Source organism: Camellia sinensis, chromosome 6, assembly GCF_055761805.1.
Source record: "Camellia sinensis isolate YWXY chromosome 6, ASM5576180v1, whole genome shotgun sequence".
NCBI lineage: Eukaryota > Viridiplantae > Streptophyta > Magnoliopsida > Ericales > Theaceae > Camellia > Camellia sinensis.
The window spans coordinates 84370863-84396625 of record NC_138966.1 but is presented as its reverse complement, the minus strand read 5'-3'; the positions used below and the strand labels follow the sequence as shown (position 1 = coordinate 84396625).

At 38.2% G+C, this 25763-nt stretch overlaps 1 long non-coding RNA gene across 1 annotated transcript; it reads left to right on the top strand.

Annotated features, from left to right (window-relative positions):
* Window positions 1-122: 122 nt before the first annotated feature.
* On the top strand, window positions 123-3229 carry LOC145792742 (uncharacterized). The gene is made up of 2 exons (XR_014332540.1): window positions 123-581; window positions 2960-3229. It is a non-coding gene; the product is annotated as an uncharacterized LOC145792742 (long non-coding RNA).
* The last annotated feature ends 22534 nt before the right edge of the window (window positions 3230-25763 follow it).

Genomic DNA, 25763 nt, shown 5'->3' with positions numbered 1-25763 from the left:
TGCTGTTAATACATTAACTATACACGACACATGTATACTAGTCGTTAAAAATATTGAACATTTTACAGCACACAAAAAGCCAACCGTTAAAAATATTGCACTTTTTACAGTGCACAAAAAGTTAGCCGTTAAAAAGTACACTTTCGACAACTCACATATGCTAACCATTAAAAATATTTTAGTTTTCACGACACACAATTTCTGTCATGAATAATATGACCAAAATAAAAATAAGCGTCAAAATGAAAATTTTAAGCGCCAAACACACACAAAAAAAAAAAAAAAAAAAAAAAAGAAATCAAAATTCATTAACTCTTGGCTTTTTATAATCAAAAGGAACCAAAGTTCATCAAAAGGAGCATAGAAGAGGGAGAGAGAGAGGGAGAGAGAGAGAGTGACTGACCACACAACCCTTGCTCCACCATTGTTGCGACCTCTTTCTGTAGTGAGAAACAAAAGAAGAAACGGGAAAGGAGAAGCCAAAATCCATAGGAGTATGGCCCGCAGTCAAACCCTTCGTCAATGGCGGAGCCTTTGGCATGCACGCTACCTGTGTTATCCAACCCATCGACATGATCGGGGTACTCTACTTCTTCTTCTTCTTCTTCTTCTTCTTCTTCTTCTTCTTCTTCATACTCTCTCTCTCTCTCTCTCTCTCTCTCTCTCTCTCTCTCCATCAGTTAAATCTTCCATCTCTGTCATCTCTTTTAAGGGTTTTAGATCTTCGACTCTGTTAATGTTGCATCTTCATTTTGTGCTTCTTTGTTCTACTTCTGTTCTGCTCACTTTTCATCCAAAACTCTTTGATTTTTTTCTTTGCTTTGCCCTCGAATCTTAGATCAAACGCCTTTGTCTCCAACCTTCATTATGTTGAATTTTGAGCCGAAAGATGATTTTTTTTTTTTATCTTTTATATGTTGGTTAGTTAAGATTAAAGTGGAAAGTTACATGTTAAATATGAAGAATTTTGTTTCTGGAATCTAAATATGGTGTTTGATTTTGAGCAACTGCTTTTGAATTTTGACCAATTGAATGCACCATACCTGTTTTTAAATATACCTCACCGAGAATTTCTTTTCATGTGGACTTTGTATCCTTCGCCCATTTGATTTCATGCAATTCTATGTAGTTCTGAAGTGTTTTCTCAACTAATGGGCTTCTTAATGGGTTTGATTTTTTTTAAAATAATAAACCATTGCGTTTAGTTTTATTATTTAAGTAAACAAAAGGTCAATTGATGGTGTTTGATTTCAGTTATAGATTATATATTATTTAATTTTTTTCATCTTATTAAGAAGAGTAGATTTCACTTTTTAACTTTAATGCTATATATTTTGTATTCGAAGGCATGTAATAGTTGTAGTAATTTGTCTACTTGGATGATTGTTAACTTGTTATGCTTGCTGGTATAGCTCATTTGAGAGTTGTGTTGTGTGTTTGGGAGATTTACCACTCACTTACAATGGTTGTTTTATGCTTCAAATGGTTTCAAATATTTTTTTTACTAACTCGGTAATACAACGACAAACTAGTGAAACATTTCAGATATTGAAATTGAACTTTTATTAGACTTTATGCAAATCTGCCCAGAATATTTCCACACTTTGTTTTCCATTCTAAGGGGCTATTTGGCCTATTTAAAAATCAAAATTTTATAAAACAATGCCATGTTTGTTTAAGGCCCCAATAGGTATTGGGTTACCAGGACTCAACCTGATGCCTTTGAGGGTCATTATTTTATTTTTTATTTATCGAAAGAGTAAAATCGAAAAATCTAGAAATGCTTGTTGTTCCAGAAATAATTTTTTCACTGTTCAGCTAAAACAAACTTAGCCTTATGAAATTTTGACGTTGGAAATGTATATAACAAACTTAGGATGTTGTCGCAAAGAATGAGATTTAAATTTGGATTTAACTGAATGTGTTTTTGAACTGAGAATCGGAATAAATTCCCTTGACCACATTTTTGAATTGTTTAATGTTCACCTACTTTTGGACTTCTTGTGTGAGCTAGCTTGTTTAGGGAATATTGTTGAAGTATCAAACTTAGCGATGCTTCAAAAAACCTTGCAAACACGTTTTCCCTTGGAGCATCTATTGTTAAGGTTAGAAGAGATATTTTTAATGTATTGGAAAGAGAATATAGTATTTTGTGTGTGTGTATGTGTGTGTGTGTGTGTGTGTTTATCATTTTGGAATGGTTCATTCTAGGGGCCAACTGAAAAGGAGCAAATTGATGTGTAGGAGATATCTTTATGGACATCGTGGAGTTCATCATAGAAACCTGGCCTAATGTAATATTCTTAAACTGCTCTATGTATATATATAGATATTCATATTTCTTTAAAAATTCCCAAACTTTGTTTTTGGTGAAAATGATATAGCGAAAATATGTTTTGATAGGATTGATTCTAAAATTGTATTTATCCGAAGCTTTACATACCGATTTACTTGATTATCCTTGCTCAAATAGTATTGTTTGTATTGACGAGAAATAACATATATATTTTAATTACCATGTTTTGTGTATCGGTATAGTTCTTTATATCAAATCAAATGATTCAATTGATTATATATTGCTAAAAGGTAGCTCCTTCCATTGGAAATTAATCATTTACTTTTTTCTTTAAACTACCATTGTTGAAAGCGATAAAGTTCAGTATGATGAACGGAAGTTACTTAAATTAGAGGTTTGTGATGGAACTAGGTTTGTGCTGCTTTAGGTACATTAATTAGCTTGTGATGGACACATTGGAGTGTTTACTTGTGTTATATAGACGGTGTCCTTTCTGTTGATTTTGTGTTTACTTGTTAGTTTGTTTATAAATTGATATTGTGTTGTGTGTATACAAGTTTGGTCTTTTGAAGGTTTTTAATTGATTGTATGTTTATGTTTTAATTCACTGGGTAAGTTGATTTTGGGTGTTGAATTTGTGATGTGTGTGTATATGTATAATAGGTAAGAGAGAAGTCGAAGAGGCAGTAGAGAAGATAGTGAGTGCCAAGAAGTAGAAGATAGACGTTGGGACAAAGTAGGCTGCTGAGAAGAAGAGTGAGGTTATGACCGTGAAGAAGAAAATCAATAAGAAAGAAGAAACTAGTAGGTAATTTTTGAGAAGAAGAAGAGTGAGGCTAAGACCAATATAATTTTTAGACGATTTGGAATGTATAGATAATTTTTGGATATTCAAGATTTATGGATAATTTTTTTTTTGGATGTTTGAAACAATATTTTGGTGGTTGATTGATATTTATATATATGTTTGTAAAGCTTGTTTGTAATGTTTTCTTATATTGTACAAGTGAAATAAACTAGATTTTTTTTTTTAAAAAAAATATACATATTCTACAGCGTGCAAAAGTAGTTGTAGAAAAAGTAAAAATGATGTACAAAATCTGTTGTTAAATAGTTTTTAACGGAGTACTATGGTATGCCGTTGAAAGTGAATGACTTTTCATGATTGGTTATAATACGACGTTATGTTGCACGTCGTAGAAAGGTTTTTATGGCATGCAATGCACGCCGTAAAAATCTTTTTTGTTGTAGTGTTTGCTAAAATCAAAAAGCTATGGGTTCCTAAAGACACTTCAAGTGAGTCAAATTCTAACTTTTATGGATCCAAGAAAATATGGGTACTAATAGAAAAATTAAATTTTTGCAGGTATGTTTCAAGACAAAATTCAGTAATGATAAATGGTATCTCGACAGTGCATATTCAAGGCACATGGCCAGAAATAGAGCTATGTTCGCCACACTTCAATCAAAGGATGGCGGCTATGTGTAACCAGCCCGCGGGGGGACCTCGTTACAGCTCAGACTCGACTTTGTAGTCACGGTTCTAAATCTGAACCAAAGAGTCCAAATCCGGCAAATCGTTTTGAGAAAACAGATTTTTGAAAGAAGTGCCAAATATGGGCTGCTTTGCCAGATACAGAGTCGCCACCTAAATATTTTATTTTGGGAAATTTAGGAAACCCTGACTCGGTGCCAAAAGGCCACGTGTCTGTCATCACCAAAGTTGCCTCGGCTCGGGAACTTGGGTACGATTGGGGAAGGTCACTTCGTGAGCACCCCCGTTCGTCCGGTCATAGACCGGCCTCTACTAACCATGATATCTATTTTTGAAAACATTGTATGTTCTTATTCCGGTTATTAGCCTAGGTTACTATGTGATGCGCACAGCATACAAGTATAGACTGGATCGCCTGAATTGGAACAAAACATTTCATGTTTGCTTTTGAAAATGGTTTGTTACCCGCAGGTAGGCTTGAAACATTTGATGATTTATTCCAATTCAGATAACCCAACCTTCACCCACAGGCATTCAGGCAGTTATATCATATAAGCACATAGCCTCATGGTAAGCATGCTATTCATGGCAGCACTCACACGCATGCAAGGATGCTAAAGTATAAAACTTACCGAGTACTCCAAGCCAAAATAGAAACTCATTAGAAATCATACATGAATCCTAAGTATACAGAAATGCCAAATGCAACACATGCAAAATGCAACTATAGCAGGCTCGGCTATTCTAAAATGGTATATGAAATGCTACAACTATCATGTATTCAATTTAGAATTAAAAAAATACAATGCAGTTAGTATGATGCGCCGAGCCCGGTGCATGCAATACAGATGAATGATGCAAACATGTTGTCATACTGTATGCTAATTTAAACATGCCCTAATCTAACCATCAAAAGCGGATAAATAAAAGGGAGAAAGACGTGGGGTTGGAAGACATACAACACACACACGCACACTTATTACAGTTGTGCCCTCGCGCAGAGGGTCCGAATAAATATACAGTCTCGAATAAAAGAATATTACAGTCCAAATATTACAATCCGAATAATATAGAAATTCCTAATTAATTAACTAAGAAAATAAATAAAACTGGCATGCAAGCCAGGGACTGTCTTGCTTCTGATGGATGATGTATGTTAGGCTGCTTTGCGCGGAAATCCACCGGGATGCCCCGATTAGCCTCTGTTTAGCAGTTAACCTTGGAAAGCGTGCCAAGCTCCGAAAAGTTGCTGATTCTTCATTTTGCTGCGACAGAGAGCAGGAAAGGGGCATAACAATGTATTTTTACAGATATATGCATACGTCGATCCTCGTGCCACCAATCACGCATACCGAGGCATGATGGCCGAGGAATCGAAATGCACAATTCAATATAGGATGAATGCACATGAAAACACAATAAAACCTAACTCCATCATGGATGATCCGGAGTGTCGGTGACTAGGGAATTGAGACACATTCCGTCACTCGGAGTACGAAATGCACCTCGTTTCCCGTGCCCGGGCTAACTCTTATCCCGAACACGATGCAATATGCATGACATGCATGAGATGCGACTAAGGTACAATCCTAACATACACAATGCTATGGAATGACATGTCTCGAAATGCGTGCACACGAGCACGCAAATCGAGGCGATGGCAGAATGCGATCTAAGATACAACCTAGCATGCACTATGTTGTAAAAATGAGGTGCCTCGAAATGCGTGCACATGGGCACGCAAACCGAGGAAATGACAGAATGCAATGTAATATGGCTAAAATGTCATGGAAAATGTAACATGGACTTATACTAATATGAGAGAGCCTCAGCCACACTCACATGAGAAGTCGGTAGGTAAAAATGAAGTGCCTCGAAATGCGTGCACACAGGCATGCAAACCGAGGCAATGGCATACGCAATGCGAATGGCATGAAAACATGATATGGGTTTATACCAACATGAATGAGCCTCAGCCACACTCATATAGGATGCCGGTGAATGAAAACGAAGTGCCTCGAAATGCGTGCACACGGGCACGCAAGACGAGGCGATGATAGAATGCGATGCAATGACATGGAAGCATGATATGGGCTTATACCAACATGAGAGAGCCTCAGCCACACTCACATAGGATGCCGAAGGATGAAAATGAGATGCCTCGAAATGCGTGCACACGGGCACGCAAACTGAGGCGATGATAGAATGCGATGCGATGACATGAGAATGTGATATGGGCTTATACCAACATGAATGAGCCTCAGCCACACTCACATAGGATGCCGATGGATGAAAATGAAGTGCCTCGAAATGCGTGCACACGGGGCACGCAAATCGAGACAATGGCAGAATGCGATGCAAATGACACGAAAACATGATATGGGCTTATACCAACATGAGTGAGCCTCAGCCACACTCACATAGGATGCCGATGGATGAAAATGAGGCGCCTTGAAATGCGTGCACACGGGCACGTAAACCGAGGCGATGATATAATGCGATGCAAATGACATGAAATGGAAAGCAATCATTCTAATAGAATTTCAGCACTAAAATATGGGGGAAAACAGTCCCGAAATGAGGCGAAATGACACTAAATGCATGGAATTGTCTCGAAATGCGAATTTAGGCACCCGAAATGGCCTATAGCTATGCCAAACATGCATGATATGGACATGTAATGCAAAGACAGAAGCTAGGCAGTCCCAAAAAAGGCACTTTCACAGTTATAAACATGGCCAAACAGCAAGCATAGGTAGGGCAAAAATGGCATGCAAGAATAGGGGCCAAGAGAGGGGTAATGAAGCAAGTGATATAAGCAAAATCCAAACTGAAAAATTTCCTTCTACAACATTGAAGAGGGACCAAAAATATGAATGTTTACAGTATATGGCAAACCTTAAATCAATATACAAACATGCTAAAAAAAGGCACAAGATTGAGGCTCAAAAGGTGCTATAACATGAAGTATACAAAATAATCACTAAACAGAAAAAAAATGTTAATGAAACATGAAGTATAGGCCAAAATAAGATTATCTCTAGGCTTGTAAAATGGCCAAAAACAAAAGCATGGTAGGCTGCCATAGCATGCAAAAATGGGGAATAAAAGAGAGATATAACATGAAGTGGCATATGGAGGTCCCAAACCATGAAAGGACCTAAATGAAACATGAAGAATGGACCAAAATAAGCACTTTTTCAGAATTGTAAAATGGCCAAAAACAAAAGCATGGTAGGCTGCCATTGCATGCAAAAATGGGACCAAAAGGGGAGTATAAAGGTAAGTATAACATGGAAGTCCCAAATGGTGTTGAGCCCTTCTTCAATGTCGGAGAGGGGCTCAAAATAAGCCTATTATCAGTTTACAACATGCTCAAAAACAGATTACTCATGGGCCAAAAATAGCATGCAAGATTATGATATATAAGAGGATCAATGAAGCAAGTGCATCATGGAGGGCTCAAACAGGGTTGAGCCCTTAATGAAAAGTGAAAATGAGCTCAAAAGAGGGCCACTTTCAGTTAGGGCCGGAGCTTGAAACAAAAAGCATATAGGGCTTACAAATGGATCAAGAAAAAGGGTCAAAAGAGGAGAAATGTCACTTACCCTTGAAGACCAAAGCTTTTGTTGCTTCTTGGACCAATTTGCAGCTCCTTTAGCCTTTGAGAAGCTCTCCTTGTTGCTGGAAATGAAGTGGTGATGGTAGAGCTTGGTGGTGATGAAGAACACAAGGTATAGGACTTAAGGTTTTTTAGGAAAATGAGAAGGATGGAGGGAGATATGGATCTTGAGGCTTGAAGAACAAATTTTCTAACCCTTGAATGTGATATAGCTTGCTGGTTATAAGGGCAAAAAAGGGGGTGTAAAGGTGGGGGAAAAGGAGGGCAACTTTCCCCCACAAAATATCCCCCCGATATTGATATTTTCTGGGGGATAAAGCTATACAGCTGTAAAGTGAACAGCGCAAGGAACTCGGCCGGCCAGTTACTTTTGCTGTAGGTGGCCGGCCGGCCACACCCCCTAGCCGGCCGGCTAGGGGTCAAAATGGTCAAGCAGATTTAGTGGCCGGCCACCATTTTTTAGGGTCCTCCCATATGTGTACATCACAAATATGTGGTTTGGGTTTGAAGAAAATGGCCCCAAGGTGTTTAACATTAGCCTGGAAGGAGGGGTTCAAAAGGGTCAAATTGAATTAATGGCCGTCCACCACTTTTTAGGATCCTCCCAAGTGTGTACATTACAAATATATGGTTGAAAGTTCAAGAAGATGGCCCTAAGGTGTTCAACATTAGCCCGGAAGTGCGAAAAACGGGTGTCGGAGGGCGTCGGAGGATGTATAATTGGTTGCTGCAACAATTACTGGCCTCCCACCCTTCCATGACCTTCCTAGCGATGAAACAGAGGTACCTGCCAAAAACGAACGAAAACCGATGCAAAACGAATGCTCGGGGACCAAAACGCGCAGTTCGAGATTCCGAAAATGGGTTGTTAAGCACCGAAAGTGGCATTCGGCCACGAAGTGGGTTTCTCAGACCCCAGTGTCCTTCAAAAGGGAGAAAATAAGAAGTATGCCAAAAACCGGAGCAATAGGAGATGGTTAAGCGGTCCCGAACCGAGGCACACGGCCTGACGGCTCCGAAAACCGGAAACCGGACTCCGAAATGGGAAAAATGGCCTACGGCCACCAAATGTAGCCTACAGACATTGAGATGGTCTACGGGACCTCTCCCTTCCCTCAGGAAAAGAAACAAAGAAAACCGAGCTTGGTTCGCAAACCGAGGCAAAGTACAAAGAGGGTTCGGAAGTCCGGAGGCAGGGCTCACGGCCGCAACTCTGAAACTTCTGAACGAGCACATTATGCAACATCACCAAGCGCTCAATCAGTGACGTCTGAGTCTTAAGGTCGGTCAAAAATGGGGTGTCTACACTATGTAACCTTTGGCGGCAATAGTAAGGAAAAATCATTGGTGTATGTAGTATTGGTAAAAATTCATCTTCAATTATAGAAAATGTTTTACTTGTTGAAGGTTTAAAACACAACTTATTTAGCATTAGTCAATTATGTGATAAAGGTAAAATAAATTTATTTTTGAGAAAAAAAAAATTCACTATAATAATGAGAACACCAAAGATAATAAAACTTTGTTTGTAGGACATAGGCATGAAAATGTATATGTGTTTCATTTGCATAATTTGTCTTCTCATTTTGATGTTAAATGTTTATCTGATGTTATATGTGTTTCAAGACAAAATTCAGTAATGATAAATGGTATCTCGATAGTGCATATTCAAGGCACATGGCTAGAAATAAAGCTATGTTCGCCACACTTCAATCAAAGGATGGCAGCTATGTAACCTTTGGCGACAATAGTAAGGAAAAATCATTGGTGTATGTAGTATTGGCAAAAATCCTTCTTCAATTATAGAAAATGTTTTACTTGTTGAAGGTTTAAAATACAACTTACTTAGCATTAGTCAATTATGTGATAAAGGTAATAAAGCATTTTTGAGGAAAAAAAAATTCACTATAATAATGAGAACACCAAAGATAATAAAACTTTGTTTGTAGGACATAGGCATGGAAATGTATATGTGTTTCATTTGCATAACTTGTCTTCTCATTTTGATGTTAAATGTTTATCTGTTATAAATGAAACTGATTAGTTATGGCATAAAAGATTAGGACATGCTCATTTAGATTTAATTTCAAACTTTCAAAAAATGAGTTAGTCATTGGTTTACCTAAAATTAATTTTAAAAAAGACAAACTTTGTGATGCATGCCAACTTGGTAACAAATTATAATTCTATTAAATCTAAAAATGTTGTTTCAACTACTAGACTGCTTCAACTCTTGCATATTGATTTGTTTGGACTATCTAGAACATTAACTTAAGGAGGTAAATCGTATGCTGTTGTTTGTGTTAATGATTATACTAGATATACATGTGTATTATTTTTAACACACAAAAATGAGGCTTTTTCTACCTTCTCAAAACTGTCTAAAAAAAATTCAAAATGAAAAAAGTCTTAATATTTGTAGTGTTAGAAGTGATCATGGTAGAGAGTTTGATAATGAGGATTTTATTATGTTTTGTGATGACCTAAGAATAGATCATAACTTCTCAACTCTTAGGACTCCTTAGCAAAACGGTGTGGTTGAAAGAGAAAATAGAACTCTTAAACAAATGGCTCGTACTATGCTTTGTGAGAACAATTTACCTAAATATTTTTGGGCTAAAGCTATTAACATTGCATGCTATGTTGTAAACCATGCCATAATTATACCTATTCTTAAGAAAACCCCTTATGACATTTGGAAATGTTGAAAACCTAATATTAGCCATTTGCGTGCTTTTGGTTGTAAATGCTTTGTATTGAATAACAATAAAGATCACTTAGGAAAATTTGACGCTAACATGAAGCTTTATTTTTTGGTTAAGGCCAAGTTGGTTGTTATGACTATAAGAATTTGGTGCATCGCTCATGAGAGCATTGTGTTGAATTAGACTCTTTAGCTTGATTTACACTTAAGTTGTTTCAGGAGCAGTCATAGGTTAGTAGTTTATTCTCTCCATCTTGTGGATAATAGAATTAATTGCAACTACTGAAGCGAGAAATGGAGATAGAAAGAGGAGTATCATCATATTTCAACTAGATGTAGTAAAGTATATAGAGAATAAAATTAACTTGAAGGTGTAAGGGATTAGCACTTACTAGTTAAATTTGAGACTTAGGCGCACTTGATATCTCCATGACATCTTTTTACAATTTAGTGAACATGAGTTAGTCATAAATGGCCTAGTTGGACCTAAGCCTTTATACTTGTCTACGAGAACTCAAATATTAGGATGATTGAAATTAGTTTATGACATTTGTTATGAACAAGTGGCTTATTGTACTTCATCACATTTACGAGAGAATGACGTGGATAGTTTGAGTAGGCCCTCTTGGGCCCACTCGCTTGCGGTATCATGTTCTCATATGAATATGCAACTTTGTTCGCAATGGCTACACACAAATAAGTTAGAAAGTCGTAAAAGGGCATCTGTATTGGTGCATTTGGTCACATAAAGTTATCCTAGCAGAGGTGATGTGAATAGAGTTTTGAATCTTTATAAGATAGAGAATTCTAAGTATGATGCTTTATGTAGCCTAGTTGAGAATGGAAAGAAATTTCCAATATCCTAGGGATAATGGGAGTGACGTGCCTACTAGTGGATTACTCAATTACAGAAGAATACTCTAAATTTTAGTTGCATGGTAGCGAATGTGAAAATTATCCACGTCATCACTGGGTGATTGAGAAGGAAACATTCATGATTGCTCGCTCAGGATAATAAAGAGCCTAGAATAATGGCAACGACTCTCTAGTCCCCTGTTTTTAGAAAGTGGATCAATGTTGCGCACTTTAAGACGAAATCTTTGAGGATTAACCATTTCTAAGATTTGGTTGACTTTCCGCTATGACGCGAAATTGTCCTAAAGTTTTTGAGGCATAAGGCTCGCTAGATACTAAAAAGTCGCACCATTGAGAAATGTGTAGACTATGAGAAGGCTTCCTCTTGGGGAGTGACGTTACTTTAACTTAGGCTATGATTGATATGAACTTTACTTTGTAGACATTGTGAGCCAACTTCTCATTGGAGAATTGGATAAGTAGATCCGTAGGGATTTACCTTCTGTTTTTATGGTGAAAAGTTAGGAGCATAAAAAATTGCTAGTTCTAATAAATCTTTTATGCCTAAAGAAGTTATCCAATTAGTGGTTCTTAGATTGCATCGAGCCATGATGGGCCAACGATGATCAATGAAGACCACTAAGGCATGGTCAATGGTCCAAAAAGAAGTTTTTTTTTTTTTTTCCTTGCGTAGTCATTATGAGCCAGGAATTTATAGGGTTAGCAGTCCTGTGTTTAGACACGATGGACATGGGTGATGCAATTTATATGTTCGGATATACGATCCTTACGGATTGTTTTGGGAGAATTCTTAGTTTGTGTTTGATGACTTATATAAGGAATATCTTAGAATGATTCTAGATGCGATATTTCAAACCTATTGAGCTAGAGTCTCAACTATTGAGTGAATCATCAGATTGTCTAAGAGAGAAACGAATTATCTATATTCCTTGATCTTTTGTTATGGGAGCTTGAAGTATGCTATGTGGACGTACTCGGCATGATGAATGTTATCTTTTGTAAATAGTCAACTGAGTAGTTTAGACCTTGACCTTGCTCATTAGATTGTAGATAGGATGTTGTACTGGTAATATATAAATTTTCCCATTGCAAGATTCAATGAGCTAGTTGGGCGCATCTTGAATGAAAGCAAAATTGGTTACCATAACGTCTTTAAAGAGGTATTTGCGCAAAAGGTAGTGATCTAGAACCATTTCATGTGAGGCGCACATGGTGGATTCTGTAGTATATGCTTATCGCAAGAGGTGCTAATAGGGCTTATGTTTGAAATCTAGAATGGTGCAAATTGTGGTTGTGTTTTTCTGTCGATTGCTTGCTTTTGTGAGATTATGAGATATTGACGCTATTATGGTTTGTAGCATAATGATTAGTAGATGATGATGTCAGCAGGTAAGATTAGTTCACTCACACGGGCAATCGCCCTTGGCTCTTGGGAGTGAGAAAGGATTAGACTAGTGGTTTATTTTATTTGGAACCAAGAGAGGCTTAAATTATCCACCATGTATGTCACCTTGGTTGGAACCAAGATGAGGCCATATTGAAGACTAAACATAGATGTTGGTGCCCATTTCCCATGTACGACCTGTGGTTAACTAGATGTGGGATCTCATTTGGTGTCTAGAAGGTGAGCAAATAGAGAATTTGGGTTAGACGCTAGAAAGCGACTCACACGCTTAAGAGTGACTAGACTAAGATCTGTACAATGTATCGAGTATGACATTACTCTTTGGAAGAGTTACCCTACTGTAACACGTATTCATACTACATGTGCTTGGCGACCAAGTGATGAGGTGAGAGAATGGATCCCTGCTTCCTCATCGTGTGAGTTTTACATGTCATTACTGACATGACTTTCACTTTTGTACCCTTTTGTAACCTTTGACTATGTCATAAGGTAAGAGGTTGATGTTTTACTACTTTGGTATGTTGCCTACGGTTATGTATGATTCGGCTTTAAGGGACATCACTGGAAAAGCGGTCAATCTTAAACTAAATGACATAAGGATGAAGGGAAGATCATTGAGTATTACATCTTTGTTATATATTCACTGTTGGCAACTCACATCGCTTTGTGTGAGAGGCAGATTGAGTGTGAATATATTGCAATATTTGAGAGGGTCAAACATGCTCTTTCGAGGGATTAGAAATGTTTTTGGATTGGTATAATTGGATGAGTTTGGGGTATATGAGACTATTTTTATCTTCGGGATTGATGTCTCTATGCTTGCTCTTTTGAGTTTCTAGTGTAGAGCTCCCACTGGTAGATGTTCGCATGGTCCATCAGTATAAGTTTATTCAAAGTTTGGGCAAATTGAGATTGAGAGAGAGATGTGGCACTGTCATGCCAACCCATGTGTCAGTGAGAGATGTTAGAAATCAAGTTGGGTTTCAAACCCGGGTTTGGGTGCCTATGGTGGCATGACTCATGACCCATTAAGTGAACCTGTCAATTTGAATTTCAAAGCACCTTATCTTGGAGATAAGGTAAATAACCCACAACCTCATCTCTTGGGGAGATAAAGTTGTGGGTGTTTACATCTCTCTCTTTATAATCATTGATACGTATTATGTATTAGAATATGAGTTTTAACTGAATACTTTTTTTTTTTGGAAAAAGACTTATGTCTAAATCTGTTTATTTCCGCTATGTATTATTTCTTATTTTTCCTATACATGCAAATCTTATTTTGGAAATGTTGGAATGAAATAAAAGTGATGGAGATTTACTATGCTAATGATTGTCGGCATGTTTGAGATATTTAATCGCATCCGCATGATTTATACAATTGATAATTGGAAATGAATAATGAATGTGAGTTATATTAGATGAGTCGGGTTTCATTATTTTGAGTGCATTAAAAATTTTATATGTAAATATGATAAAAATTTGAAAATTAGGAATATGAGATTATTAAAATAATCCACTTTCATGTCAGGAATATGATGAGATTGCCAAGGGGAGGGTACAAATCAAATTCTTACTCTCAGTTTGATAATGTCATTTCTAATGGATTAGGCAATCAAGAATCACATTTCTACTTTGTTCTATTGGAATCGAAAGAATCTAGAATCAAATTTCCATCTCCTTAACTATTCTTGTCATCCAAACATTCTTACTGACGGAAGAAGTTAAAAAAGAAAAGAAAAGAAACTACTACTAAACTTTTAAACAGAGCCTAGTACCCAGGTCCAAGCCCAACTGAAGGTTTTTTCAGGCTTGAGTCTACGAGAATGGACTGAGGCCCACAAAAGGTACAGATTTTGGATTTTAAGAAGATACATATATATATATATATATATATTGTAAAATCTTATCCATACTTTTGATGTTCAATTCTATTATGTTTGTGTAGAGGATAACATTACAGCCCGTTTGTTTTGAGAGATAGAATAAAGGGGATTTATAGTGAGTGAATTGTTAGTGAGGGGATTGATAGTGAGAATTATTAAATTATTTTTATATAAAATAATAAACAAATAAGAAAATATAAAAAATTAAATATTAATATTTAAAAAAAAATTCCCTATATATAAAAAATAAAAAAATTTCTAATCCCCTCACATAAATTAAGTTATTTGTGAGTTCAATTATCATAAATGATATTAAAAAAAAAAGTAAAATTAAGTTATAGACAAACATCACATGAGATATAAGTAAACAACTTTTAAATCATAATTAATATTTTATCATAATTAATAATATAATGTTTTACAACTACTAATATAATAAACTATAACCATTGACTCAAAAGTTATAAATAAAGGTCCATAGGTGTATATCATAGAATTTTTGGTATATATATTTTAGGCCTACTTTGTACTCTGCTTGAAGGTAGCTTGTTGGCATAAAAACAAGGGAAAATCGGTGTAAGGTCCCTATCTAACTTTTAGTAATGGATTAGGTCCACAATGTGTTCTTTTGTAGCCTAAGGTCCCTCAATGTTATTTTAGAGTGTGAAATACCTGTCTTACCCTTGTTTATAATATACGTTGTTTTGAATTTGGCAGCTAAAGATCATATTGATATTTTATGGGAGATTACGTGAGGATGAACTTGACGATTCAGATTTTTGTGGAGATTTTCTAGGGTTTTTGTAGGTGTTGAAATCCTGTTTGTTGTTTGTAGGTGTTGAAATCCTATACGAGTTGAAATCATGTTCGTTGTTTGTAGGTGTTGATCGATCGTGTAGGAGTTGAAATTTGGTTTATTGTGTTTGATTTGATTTCATGTGGAGTTGAATTAGATAAGTTTTCAATTTTTGATTTGATTTGATCGTGTAGGTGTTGAATTAGGTTTTTGTTTTTAGTTTTGATCAATGTGAGAGAGACGAACTCAGTGTTGTTGTTTTTTATTTTTGAAGTTAATTTTTCATTATCTGTTATTGATGAATTTTCGATGGAGTTGATTTTGATTTTTGGAGTTGCTTTTTCATTCTCTGTCAACATGGTTATGAGTTGCTTTTTGGTGCTCTGTTTTTCTGCATTTTTGTGCTCTGTTTTTTGTTCACTTTGCATTTTTTGTGTAGTGCAGAGAAAATTGCAGGTTTGTTACTATAATTGAACTCAAATCACAGAGAAAATTGTAAGCTTGTAGTGCAGTGAAAATCACAGAGAAAATTGTAAGTAGGCAGAGAAATTTACAGATGTAGCAATAGAGTAGTAAGTGTTTTGTTTTTTTTAAAATTTTTTTTGAATTGAATGTTTTGTGAACATAACAGATCTTCTCTATGATTTTTTTATATGCTTGTGTTTAATATATTTTTGTCTCTTGATGTTAATGTGTTTTTGTTTTTGTTATATTGAAAGTGAATATAAGTTCACAAATTTCTCTGGACTTTTCTTTGTAGTCCAGAGAAAATCATATGATTGTATTACAAATGATAAGTATTACAAATTTCTCTAAACTTATATGTTGTGTTTTTATGTGTTTTTATATGTTTGTACTTTTCAAAGTTTTCTGATATGTTTTCTTTGCACTTTTCATTTTTTTTTTTTTTTTGCACTATTCATGTTTATGGACTTTTCTTTGTAGTATAGAGAAAATCGTAGGTTTGTTATTATAATCCAATGAAAATGACAGAGAAAATGTTAAGCTTGTAGTTGAGTGAAAATCACCCTTTAAGTTAGTGTCTTGATCTTGATGCTTATTGCTTCTTCAACTTGGACTTGTTTTTTTTGTGGTGTTCCGGTGCTGCTACTGCGTTTTGATCTAAGATCATAAGACGCAGACACAGAGACTTTTGGTTTCTTTTTCGGGGTTTCTGGGGTTGTGCTGCTTCTGCGCTTTGCCATTTCTATAGAATGAAAACATAAACATTAAATCCCAGAGAAAATTACAAGGTAGCAATGATTACACAACAGAGAAAATTACAAGGTAGCAACATAAACATGACAGAGAAAATTACACAACAGAGAAATTTTGAGGAAATGGAGCATTGAACAAAATAAATATGCCAGAGAAAATTAGACACAAGACATAAACATAATGTGGCCAGAGAAAATTATAAATGCTGCCAGAGAAAATTAGACACACAAGTAAGAAAAGTAATTTGGCCAGAGAAAATTATAAATGCCAGAGAAAATTAGCCACACCAATAGAGTAGTAAGCCACAGATAATTTGCTTGAGAAAATAATGAAGAAACATAAACATGCCAGATAAAATTACACAATAGAGAAACACAAATGTAGCAAGCCAGAGAAATTTACAAAAACAAGAACACAAGAAGCATCAATAAGAAGCCCTAAATGCACAGAAAGCAGTTCAATTTTGATAGTTGGAAGGAAAGCAACCCATCATCAGTTGGAAGCAAAGAAATTCTGGACTTCCAAAGAATTTCTCTAGATTCAACCTAGAGAAAATTCAAATTTCTCTGGTCCAGAATTTCTCTGGAACGATAAAACTCTGATTTGATTAATTTGTCATTGGTTTTGCTGCTGCTAATTCAATTACAATTTCCTGTACAAACAAATTAATAGTTCTTCTATGAGTTTGTGATAGATTTTCTTTAAACTTAATGGCATGAATTTCTCTGAGTTGAATCCAGAGAAAATTCAAATTTCTCTGGATCACTTTAAGCCTTCCTCTACTGCTGCCTCTTCCTCAAGCTTCTTTTTCCAATATTCTTCAAGTAGGGGTCCAAATATTGCTTTTCCAGAAACAACTCCAATTCTACTAAACCAAAAAAATCAAAAGACGTTATATTCAACACTCAGAGAAATTTTGAACCTGAAGATGTTATATTCAACACTGGATATATATATATATATATGTGCTGACATTGTATATATATATATATGTATGTATCATATATATATATATATATATATGTTTGCAACTATAGATAAGATAACTAAGAGTGACTGTTTGATTATGGTTGCAAATGGTCTTAATTGATTAATTATCATATATATATTAGTCAAGACAGTAAGCAACAGATTGTATATATATATATATATGTATCATATATATATATACATCTATCAACTCCACTCCACTCTGTTTGTTTACCCAGAAAATCAAATTTGCCAAACTTAGTGCTTTTGTTTTGCTGAATTTGTTTTCGTACTCGCCGGAAAATACCCAACACCAGTACCAACATCACAAAGGAGAACAGACGTAGGGTATTTTGGTCCAAGAAATTGATAAAATGCGCGGGTATTTTGGTTAGGGACCTGAGGCAGTATTACATTTTTTAATGTCCTTTATGCAGAAAATTGTTATTATTAGGGAGCTTAAAAAAAAAACCCCTAAAAACAATACATAAAGTTAGTGCTCAAAAAGGTTAATTAATTCATTTGGTATAATTACAATTTATATAGTTAAGTAATCTGTGAACAAATATTTAGAATACCTTTAAAAATTATAATTAAGAAAAAAAAACTTGATTCCATATGTATTTAGTGGCTTCATATAAGCCAAAAAAAAAAAAAAAAAAAAAAGTTACAAATTTCAGTTTTAAAAAATCTAACATTTTCTAATTAAATAAATTAAATAAGTTTTAATTTTAAATTACAAACATCTTAATTCTATTTTGTTTTTCAAACAAACAAACTAAATAAACTAATTCATAAATGCTATCAACCCAAGCCATAAAAACAAGCCATGATATATCATATGTTCCATCTTCTGATCGAATTGAAATTTACAAAGGTGTCCCTTCACACTACTTCTGAAAAATTACAAAAGTGTCTTGCAATCTACATCATCATGTCTCCTTCAAACAAAATTATCAATAATTCAATGATAATCAAGGCAGGAGTTAAAATTTATTGGTGGGAGTCCAGATTAAATCATTGATGGAGTTACCGAGCTATCAATGCACCCTGTTCGAATTTTATATGATTAAATCATTATTAAATATTATTTAACAAAAATTAATTGAACTAATAAAATTGTAAAAGATTAATATTAATTAAATGTTATTTGTGCGAATTTTATGATTAAGGATGTCAAAATATAGGAAGTTATAGATAAACAGTAAGGTAATATTCATTAATAGTTAAAAGAATCTTAATATAATTAATTTGTTACACAATATCCTTAGATCCATAAAGTTTCACAAGTAATTCCATTAAATAAATTATGGAAACTCATAACCAGAGTATATTCTTTCTCTAAATATTTAATTGTTGTTTGTAATTTTTTTTTTTTGTTTTTTTTTTGGTTTAATATGATTTCATACCAATTAAATAAATTATATTATTTGTTTATTGCAAGATTTTTTAACATGTAATTACTAATAACATTTTAACATGGATCGGATTAAAATTTTTAATAATGTTAGGATGATCATCTTTTTTTATCATAATTTATTTATTACCTTAATGGATACCAATATAGCGTTAACAAATAAGATGGCAAAAAAAACATTGCAAGAAAATTAATATAATTATCACAATATTATTGCAAATTTTTATGAGAATCTTATATGAGTCAATAAATTTTGAAAGACAACTCCACTATATCGTGGACTTCACAATTTTTTTGAGAGTATTAGATTGAATTTGGAGGGGCATTGGGTAATATATAATTTTTTTTTTTTTTGGGAAATAGCATGTATAATTTAAATTAAATATATAGAGTAGAGTTGTCTTATAAATATAATTGAAATTATTATTATTATTTTTTATTTTTTTTGTTGATTCAATTCACTCAATCAATATAAAACCCTTGAGGCCATGGATAGTAGGAGAACTTATTTCGAAAAGCTTGTTCGAGTTATAAGGACTTAATCTAGTACACGAAAGTTTGTCCTGAATACCCTGCACAACAAAAAATATATATATTGAAATTTTTGAAAATAACATATAGTTTATCATATTTTATTTATGATAGGTTTTGCTACTACTATGATTATTGATTCAACAGGCTTTGGCACTATTATGACGCACCAGATAATGAATAAAACGAGATAAAACAACGTGATTATCATAACATTCTTACCACATTTTTCATATGTAGCGAACAAATTTATTTTTCACATGTCACATTGTTTTTCTACCTATTATTTTTCATATTGTTTTTCTACCTATTAAACAAACAAATTTTGTTTTTACAAACTAACTAGCGTGCAATAGTAAAACCTGGGTAACGATGATCTGTAGTGATAGTGAAAATATTGAAAGATGATGAAAAGATGATGGGCCGAACTAGACGGGTCCAGTCTTGATCTCAACTTGAGACAAGCTGGACCCCAATAATAATTGTCATCATCAAGTGTACTAATAAAATGATTTAGTCACTGACACGGGTAAGCCCACAAAGGATACAACCCACTGTTTAGAGCCCAATACATAACTCAAATATTAAGGCCCAACGCTGCTGGAGCTCAGCATGGCATTAAGAACCAATAGCATCTAAACACGTGGCAAGAGAAGGATAAGCCACATAAGCAGACAAAGATTCTGCAAAGTTATTGTACAGCACATCAGCCATTAATGAAGGCCTTATAGCATTTATTGCGATAAGCCCTTCCCGTCGAGACAGAATGGCCTCACCATGAACAAGGCAAGGTAGAGCATAGGCTTTCGGCTATGACGACAGGTCGGAAGGGACAATGAAATGATTACCAGAGGATATAAGCAGAGGTCGAAGACAAGAAGAAGGTTAAGCTCTCTATCTCTAATCTATCTCTACATTCCATCTCTCTTTCTAACTTGCTCGTCGGAGGGTTCGTTGGGGTACTCCCCGTTCCCAGTTGAACTCTTGTGCAGGCTCCACTGTGGGCTTGATACCTCGGACTCTAGCTTGGGAAGCATGGATCAGTCCGACCCGTTCCATCTGGAACATGCTGCATCATCAGTTGGCGCCATCTGTGGAAATCCTTTTGCTCCGCGCGCCAGTTGTGTTCATTGCTGTCGGAGACCCCTTCCCAATAACCCCTTCCAGCCACCCACCAAGGTGGATGGTCACGACTAGATCCATGGCTTCTCAACACAATGTTGCCGATCACCAAGCCGATCCTCCCAATCCAGACAACTCACCACAGTACTTCACCAAACTCGCCAACAACATTAATCATCATGCTGAACAAAACCAAGCCCTGATTAATGCTCTACTCTAAAGAAATCTTCTTATGCCCCCTCCACCACCTCCAGATATACCACCCAACCAAGAACGAGCCCCAAGTCATCCCGTTTAACAGCCCTACCCGCCTAACTTGGAGGGTTTGCAACCTCCTCCTCCAGATATGAACCCGCCTCCCCGGATCCCTCATCCGTCGGTCTAGGCACCCATCCCTGAGGGGGAGGCCAGTAGTGTTCAGCCGTCGCTGCATTCCGGTGGTGATAATGTTCCTCTTTGGGATACAGAACTCCGAGCCATGAAGCTTCAGCTCTAAGGAGGCATGCAGAACATGCAGAATAAACCATTCACCATAGCCAACTCACCTTTCATTGCCTCCATCAGGGACAAACCCTTACCTTCTAAATTCAAAATGCCTTCGCTTGACTCTTTCGATGGCACAACGGACCCGGTTGATCATTTGGAAACTTACAGGACCCTCATGATCCTCCATGCATTCCTTGACGAAATCATGTGTCGCGCCTTCCCTGTAACTCTTAAAGGGTCGGCGCGACACTAGTTCAGTCAACTGCCAGCAGACATTGTCTCCACCTTCCAACACCTAAGTGACTCATTTCTCAACCATTTCATTGGTACCCAGCGCCAACGGTATTCGGCAACCCAACTCCTCAATATCCGTCAGACCAAGGGGGAGTCGCTGCGCAGCTTTGTCATCCACTTCAACACCGAAGCCCTGTAAGTAGCAGAAAACGATGACAAGGTCATCCTCACGGCCTTCATGGCAGGTCTACGATCATCTAACTTCCTCTTCTTCCTCTCTAAAAACCCCTTGACCTCCATGGCAACCTTACTTTCCAAAGCCCAAAAATACATGAATGCAGAAGATTCCCTAGCCGCCCGACAAGATCCTGCAGCCAAAAACCCGACCCCTGGAGAGAAAAGAAAGGACTTAGAAAACAGAAACACCCAATACACTCACCCAACACCTCAGTATACCGACCGACCACCCCGAGCCGACCAGTCGGCGCCAGTCAGACCGCCCGGCAGGTTCGAGCGATACACACCCCTCAATTCCCCCATGGAACAAGTCCTCAACCAGATCCAACAAGACTATCCCCTAAAATGGCCCCAACCGTCACGGTCTCCTTCCAATCGGCAAGACCAGTCCAAAAACTACCGCTTTAATCAGGACCACGACCATAATACCGAGGAGTGTGTTAACCTCAAAGACCAGGTTGAGGGTTTGATACGTCAGGGACGTTTCAGTCGGTTCACGGCAACCCGCCCCTCAGCAAAGGCAAAGGACTGAACCTATCAGAAACAACCACCAGCGCATCCCTCCTCGACAACCTGCCCAACCTAACCAAGGTCATGATAGACCTCTATAGCAACCCCGAGCACAAAACAATCCTGCCCTTCCTGTCGGAGAGATCAGAGTTATTGCTGGCGGGCTCGCTTATGGAGGACCATCCCGCTCAGCCCAGCAGGCAGAACTCAGAAAAATAAGGCAGGGCTCAGATAAAGAAGTTGCCACACTGGATCGCCTTTCGAAACAGCCCAAGCAGTGGATGGAGCCCATCACCTTTACGGAAGCCGACTGCACAGGCATCTGCTACCCTCATGACGACCCCCTTGTCATCTCTGCTCTCCTCTCCAACTACAAAGTCAGACGGGTTCTCGTCGACAACGGCAGTTCTTCAGACATCATCTTCCTCAATGCCTTTCCCCAGCTCAAGGTTGGGGAAGAAAGTCTGTCCCCTCTCCAAACCCCACTAGTAGGCTTTACTGAAGATCGCGTGACCTCCATCGGCTCCATCGATTTTCCCATCACAATCAGAGAATACCCATGGCAGACCACAAAGTTGCTTACCCTCTTCATCGTCGACTGTCCCTCTGCTTACAACATCATCCTCGGCCGCACCACCCTAAATACTTTCCAAGCTATCACATCCCCTTTCCATCTTGCCATCAAATTTCCCACCGACCTTGGGATCGGCACAGTGAGGGGCGAGCAGACCGTGGCCAGGGAATGTTACGTCGCTTCACTTAAAGTGGTCGAGCTAAAAGAGGCTATGATCATTGAAGGGCTCGACGTTAGGGACGAGGATGAGCTGGTCAAAGGGGAACCAGTGGAAAAGCTTGTCGAGGTTCCCATCGATCCCACCAACCCGACAAAAACCGCCAAGATCGGTAGCCAACTATCCTCCCAGGCCAAGGCCGACCTTACTGCCCTCCTGATTGAGCACAACGACGTATTTTCCTGGACCCACTCCGACATGCCAGGTATTGACCCCTCCTTCATCACTCATTGTCTCAGCATTGAGCCTCATTTTCGACCCTTCCGCCAAAAGCAGCGCATCTTCCACCCGAAACGCAATACCCTAATTGCTTCTGAAGTAGATAAGCTCCTTGAGGCACAGTTTATCAAAAACGTGGACTACCCTAGATGGCTGTGAAATGTGGTCCTAGTCCATAAAAACAATGGTAAGTGGAGACTCTGTGTCGACTACTCCGATCTCAACCGAGCATGCCCCAAAGATAGCTATCCAATTCCTCGCATAGATCTACTTGTCGATGCCACGGCTGGGCATCAAATGCTAAGCTTCATGGATGCCTTCTCTGGGTACAACTAGATTCTGATGCACCCGTCTGACCAAGAACACACCTCCTTCATTACCGACCGGGGAACCTACCATTATCGTGTCATGCCATTTGGGTTGAAGAATGTCGGAGCCACTTATGAACGGCTGGTCAACGCCCTCTTTCATCATCAGATAGACCGGAACATAAAAGTATATGTCGATGACATGTTAGTCAAGAGCAAACTCTCAACTGATCATCTGGCCGACCTGCGAGAGACCTTCGGCACCTTACAAAAGTACCAAATGAAGCTCAACCTAGAGAAATGCGCCTTCGGCGTAGGATCTGGGAAGTTCTTAGGTTTCATGGTCAGTCAGCGGGGCATCGAAGTTAACCTCAAAAAAATCAAGGCCTTAATAGAAATGCAGTCACCCAGAATGGTTAAAGAGGTTCAGAGGCTTACTGGCAGAGTCGCCGTCCTCAACCGCTTCATTTCCCGTGCAACGGACAAGTGCCTCCCCTTTTTCAAAGTTCTTCGACAAACTTTTAAGTGGACGACCGAGTCTAAAGAGGCTTTCCAACAATTAAAGCAGTGCATGGCCAACCCTCCCTTACTTTTTCAGGCGCTCACAGGTGAGCCCTTTTTTCTCTATTTAGCCGTCTCCAGCACCGCAGTCAGTGCAGCCTTCATCCGGAAGGACGGTTTAGTACAGTGTCCGGTTTATTACATTAGTCGGGCTCTCAGAGGCGCAGAACAGAACTACCTACTATTAGAAAAAATGTCCTTGGCCTTAGTCACCGCCTCAAGACGACTCCGTCCTTACTTCCAAGCCCATTCCATAGTGGTCCTCACTGACCAACCCTTGAAAAAGATAATGCAACAACCAGAGCTGTCCAGCAGACTCATGCAATGGTCGGTCGAGCTTAGCCAATTTGACATCTCCTACAGACCTCGAACGGTGATCAAAGGGCAGGTTGTCGCTGATTTTATCCTGGAATTCACTAATCCCACTCCGACCACGGCCCCACCACCTCTGCGACCCCAGACTGAGGCAGAAGACCCCCACTCTTGGACCCTCAACGTCGACGGATCATCCTGCAAAGAAGGCAGTGGGACTGGTCTTATCCTCTACGCCCCCGAGAGTGGTTATTTCAGTGTGCTCTCCGTTTCTTGTTCGACGCAAGCAATAATGAGGCCGAATATGAGGCATTGATAGCAGGTCTTCGCCTAGCTAGAGACATTGGTGTTAGCCATATCCAAGTGTTCAGCGATTCCCAGCTCATTGTCGGACAAATTATGAGAGAATTCGATGCCAAGGAAGACACAATGCGGGCTTACAAGGATATTGCACTTCCCCTTGCTCGCCTCTTCAACACTTTCTACATCAAGCACATCCCTCGGGCGAAAAACTCCAAGGCAGATGAGATGGCTCAATTAGCTTCTACAGACCAGTCAGTCCTCAGCCACGGTGTCCACCTCGAGTACCTGGCCCAGCCTGCCATTTCCCCAAACCAGCAGCAAGTCCACTTCCTCCAAAATGAACCTATTCCATGGGCGGCCGAAATCTTTCTATTTCTGACAACGGGGGAACTGCCAGATGACAAACAGCAGGCCACCAAAGTCAGGGCCTAGTCGTCCAACTACATTCTCGTCAGCGGCCTCTTGTACAAATGTGGCTTTTTATGCCCATACCTGCGATGCCTCAATCCAGTTCAAGCGACCTACGTGATGAGGGAAGTCCATGAGGGTATATGTGGTAATCATTCGGGTGCCAAGTTACTATCCCACAAAATACTTCGCACTGGTTATTTCTGGCCTACTCTCAATCAAGATGTGGCTGACTTCGTGCTTAAATGTGATAAGTGCCAACGTTTTGCCAACATCCCCCATGCTTCTCCAACAGAATTGATCACACTTTACAGTCCTTACCCATTCGCCAAATGGGGGATCGACCTAGTTAGTCCATCGCCCACTGGCCGAGGCCAAACCAAGTTCGCAATCGTCGCCATTGATTACTTCACTAAATGGGTGGAGGCGGAACCCTTTGCCACAATTACCGAGCTTAACACAACTAGATTCATCTGGCAGTCGATCGTGTGCTGATTTGGTATCCCTCAAGCCATCGTCTCCGACAACGGCAAACAATTCGACAATGCCAAGTTCAGGAAATTCTGTACAGAACTTCAAATCCAGCCATGTTTCTCTTCCCCAGGTGATCCCCAAGCCAATAGCCAAGTTGAGGTTACCAACCGTTCTCTTCTATAGATTATCAAAACTAAGTTGGAAGCTGCTAAGAGACTCTGGGATGAGGAATTACCGAACGTACTCTGGGTTTACCACACTACCGCCTGAACCCCCATTGGGGAGACCCCTTTCCGCTTAACATACAGTGCTGAGGCGATCATCCCAGTGGAAATCGGTCTGCCCACCCCAAGGGTTCTACACCCGAATTCAGAACTAACTGAAGAGCTGCGTTGGGCAGACCTGGACCTGATTAAAGAGCTCCGAGAGACCACTGCTGTCAGACGGGCCTCATATCAACAAAAAATGAGAACACACTACAACCGTAAAGTCCGACCGAGGGAGTTCTCCATTGGGGACCTTGTTTTGCGCAAAGCAACTCTTGCCACCAAAAATCCGGCTGAGAGCAAGTTGGTAGGCAAGT